The sequence below is a fragment of the Castor canadensis genome, chromosome 4, assembly GCF_047511655.1.
Source record: "Castor canadensis chromosome 4, mCasCan1.hap1v2, whole genome shotgun sequence".
NCBI classification, from domain to species: Eukaryota; Metazoa; Chordata; class Mammalia; order Rodentia; family Castoridae; genus Castor; species Castor canadensis.
This window is the reverse complement of record NC_133389.1, coordinates 124,765,773-124,770,417: the sequence shown is the minus strand read 5'-3', so window position 1 is coordinate 124,770,417 and position 4,645 is coordinate 124,765,773. Positions and strand designations below refer to the sequence as shown.

Genomic DNA, 4,645 nt, shown 5'->3' with positions numbered 1-4,645 from the left:
CTGTTTCTCCAGCCCTAACACACCAGCTCAAACTTCATTGTCCAACTTGGTAGCCACCAGCTGTATGTTGCAAATGAGCACTTACAATGTGACTAGCTTGAATTGAGATAGGTGGTAAGTGTAAGATACACATCATATTTTTTGATGATGTAGTATGAATAAAAGAATGTAAAATATCAATATTTTATCATTACACATTAAAATGGTAATATTTTAGATGTGTAGAGTTAAATAAAGTTTATTATTAAAATTGTGTATCTCTTTTTAATATTTTACATGACTACTACAAATTTTAAAAATACATATGACTCCTGTTAAATTTTTATTGGATGGCTCTAGTCTAGAACATAGTAGAAGATTGTTTGAGTCAGGGTTTTAGCAGGAAAAAGAAGATACACTCAGTTTGGATTTTGAAGAGATGTGAATGAAGGGACAATTTATAGCAAAGTAAGCAAGGCTAAGGAAACCACAGAGGTTGCAGACACATCAAGAAAGCAGTGAAAAAGCCTAGGTGCCATGGTTCATGCCTATAATCCCAGTTATTCAGGAGGCAGAGATCAGTACGATTGGAGTTTGAAGTCAGCCAAGGTAAAATGTTAGACCCTATCTCAATCAGTAAGTTGGACATAGTGTTTCATGACTGTAATCCCAGCAATGCAGGAAACATAGGTATGAGGATGGTGGTCTGAGGCCAGGCAGGGTAAAAAGCATGAGACCCTATCCAAAAAATGAGGGATGAGGATGTGAGGGCGATCTGGCTGCGACATCTGTCACCCCATTGATCGCCAGGGTTGATTCGGCTGATCTGGCTGGCTAGGCGGGTGTCCCCTTCCTCCCTCACCGCTCCATGTGCGTCCCTCCCGAAGCTGCACGCTCGGTTGAAGAGGACGACCATCCCTGATAGAGGAGGACCATTCTTCGGTCAAGGGTATACGAGTAGCTGCGCTCCCCTGCTAGAACCTCCAAACAAAAAATGAGGGATGAGAGCATGGCTCAAGTGGTAGAGCACCTTCCTAGTAAGCACAAGGACCTGAGTTCAAGCCCCAGTACCAGAGAGAGACTAGAAAAAAGAGGGGAGCAGTCAATACTGAAGCCTAGAAAGAAGGAGGGGAAATGACATTACTAGGGCTGGTGAGTGCTGAAGGTGCATTAGAGGATCACCCACAGGAGCTCTCCATTCACTCACTGCCAAACCATGGGACCAAGGTAGGGAGAGAATCCACCCTGGATCTGACTTGGTTGGACTATCTGTAAGAAACCAGAGCTCTTGAGGGTCATTCCTACCTCCTGGGACACTAAGCAGTGCTGAGAAGGGTAGCGACTAGATCAGAGCAGGCTGACAGGATGAAGAGTGAGAAGCACAGAGCTCAAAGACATTTGTTAAATGTATGAATGAAATTAAACTAGCAATTAGGGAGAGGATGGAGAACTGTAGTAAGTTCGTTTTTTTCTTGTCTGGAGTCTTTTTGCAACAATGTTCTTCAAACTCTTCAATGAGGCTTAAGAGTGGAGTGACACTGGTGCTTCCTTCCTTTCCTCTCTCTCTCCTGCCCACTGCTGTCACTTCAGGTGCCACCACTCCCAGACATGGGGTCGTGGGCCTCCATGTTATTACAGAACAAAGTGGTCAAGGCAATCAAGGAGACTGGCTTTTCCTACCTCTACAGCTTTTCCACTCCTGCAGCTGGCTCACCAGGATGGACAAAGGGAATGAACAAACTCTCGGGCTGGAAGACTTCCAGAGGACTCCAGTACTTGCCATCAACCCACTGGGGACTAGATCATCAATGCCTTCTATTCAGAGAGTGTGGGCCAGGTAAACTTTTGTGAATTCATGAGGCCTTTGGCTCATGTCCAGCCCACTTGAGGAGAAGGAAAAGAGCAAAGATGTGAATGGACCAGACTTGCTAGACAGCCAAAGTAACAAACTGCACTTTGCTTTTAGATGGTGTCATTTGGATAAGGATGATCTGGTCTCCTGTGACTGTTATGGGTGCTATGTATGATGGCTGGCCTGAATAGCTCAGGTGAGCAGCTGGCCAGCATCACAGACAGCACTATCCAGGAGGCTGATCAGACAGTGCCATGCCCTTCACAGAATTTGTTAAGGTTTTGGAGAAGGTGGACACAAAAATACAAGCTTTCAACTTCTTCTCTGAAAGACAGGGACCTTTCTAATATTTAAGAGCTGGAACTTAAAAGTCACCCTATCCACCAGCCTACCTCTGCCTCACCGTTCCCTGATGCTGAATAACAGCCCCAAATCTTTGATGTAGAAACAGGGCATTACGGAATGGTGCCCCCAGTCTGTTTCTGTTCAGTATCCATACACCAGTTTTCTCCACTTACAAATACCATCTTCCCCTGCTACTGAATGCCACCCATGAATCCAGTCTGAAAAGGGGAGAGCAGGACTTCTGCCAAGAACTGGCCAGCACAACTGTCACTGGATGTAGACTGTAGCCATGCTGCCTTCTCTCCAGTGAGGCTCCAGCACACTCCTGTGTCCTCCTTATGTCCTTTGCTTCCTACTGTCTTGTCACCCAACCTATCATCCACTTAGTCTCTCAGCCTTCCTGCTTTTTATTGATACTCAGAATTCTCTCTGTTCCACTTGGCACCCCAAGCTGCGCCTGCTAAATCTATTCCTGACTTGGCAGGATAGTTCAGTGGTCTGGCAGTTTTATCTACCCTCACTTAATGAGTCTCTGGGATGTTGCCTTTTAGGAGCTTTTCCATGGCCAATGCTTCTCTTGGAAGAATGTGACTGTTTCTTGGTTCCCTGCACTGCCCTGTCATCAAAGGGGGGATGTCCTACTTGAAAGGTGGCCTTGGTGAGAAGTATAGAGCCAGGTCTTCTAGGTGGCTTGCCCAGGTCACTCTACCTCTGCCTATGATCCTCAGCTTACATACCTGCATGGCTCCTGTTGTGACTGCAGTGTTGACTATTCAGAAAAAAGTCTTATGCCTGCAGGTTTGCCTAGCTTTGGGACACTATTACCACCAGAGTGGCTGCCCTGACAGTGTGCTTGGGGACCTTCTCATGGCTTTTTCAACATGGGGGCTGGGAACCCTGTAAAGGCCCCTGTGTTCACACTCTGCAGCATGGGCTATACCTCAGTCTTAGGTGCACTGGAACATTTTCTACTTCACATTCCCAAGAAGAAAGACTAGTGTTATTAACTTATCCCAGGACCAAAGAATTAATGATTGTCCTCAATGTCTTGAAATTTTGCACAAAATTCTTCTGACTTTTATGCTTGGTAAATGTTAATGTTGGAAGCCATAGCCAGTTCTTAACATAGGGCACAGAGCATTGTCTATTGTATCACCAGCTCCCTGGTTACATTGTCTTTCCAGCACCTCCTGTAGACCACCTCACATCCCTTACAAACAAGTGGCCTGGTACTGATGACACAACCTAAGGTGTGGCATTAGAGGTTTTTGAGTAAGCCAGAACAATTCCTGTGCCAAAGTCAGCTTAGTTTAGACTTCATTGAACCAGACTGTTACCATTTTACATCTGTCTGCGTATATATTCATCTATCTACCCGTGGCTGACTTCCTCTTGCTCATTGCTTACTTGTTTCCTTGCTTTGGAAAGCTGTCCAAGATGTGTAAACAATTCTTTAGAAAGGAAAATGCTAAAAAGTGCCATTGAAAGGGATGGGTAAAGGTGGGGACAGGGGAGTGGCCAGGCTGAATGGCTTAAGTATAAATCAATGAGGAATTCTTTACGAAGTGTCAGCTTGACTTTGTGAGCAAATGGTGTAAAAAAGGAATTATAGAAAAGGGAAGGATTGTCTGCCACTGACCCGTTAGAGAGGTGCCTCAAAGGTCCCTTGATTTACATATTTTAAGTTCCTAAGATTATGGCCTTCCCCCTCCCTGCTCCCACAGTTACACCATTTTGTCCCATTAAAATTGTATTCTTCCACTCATCAATCCTTGTGGTTAAAACAGCAACAAAAAAAGAATTTATGTGTCCATAAGGAGGATACAAGAGCATTATTTTCACGGTTCCACAGACATTTTTCCTGTGTCTTATGTATATATTCTTACTATTTAAAACACTCTACCAAAACACAACATGAGTGCTCACATGTGTTACACACCAAACTGTTTGGCACGTGGGAAGAAGTCACGCATCAAGTTGTGCTGCCAGGTAAGTTGAGCTTTGTGCAAGGCTAAAAATAAGAGTTCTTCCTGCCTCTTCTTTAGGATATTCTTTTTTAGGATATTCTTTTATTTGAATATCCTAAATTCATTATTAATTAGAAAGGTTTAGGTCTAATTAATCTCATATAAAAATTCATGTCTAAAAGTGCCCGCATCTAGGAAATAAGTCTATATTAGTTTGCAAGTGTAGCACACAGGGCAACTCGATTAGTGTCACGCAAGGCGCAGGCATCCGTGTCTGGCTCATGCACTCTGCCTCATACCTCTTCATGTCATAGCAGCTTACGTCATGTCTAGGTTAGTGTGACCGCGCAGATTAAGGATTCTGCAGTTGCTGATATTAGTAGCAATGCTATTTGAAATGCGCTGTGGCCGTTTGTATCTACTGCTCCCTATGTATGAAGGTTTTTCCTTCAGCTCTGGCAAAGTTGGGATTGTCGCGTTCCTCAGTCCTTTCATTCTTTTA

General features: G+C 44.2%; 1 pseudogene; it reads left to right on the top strand.

Moving 5' to 3' along the window:
• Positions 1–719: 719 nt before the first annotated feature.
• On the top strand, positions 720–4,440 carry LOC141422586 (calcineurin B homologous protein 1 pseudogene; annotated as a pseudogene).
• Positions 4,441–4,645: the final 205 nt, after the last annotated feature.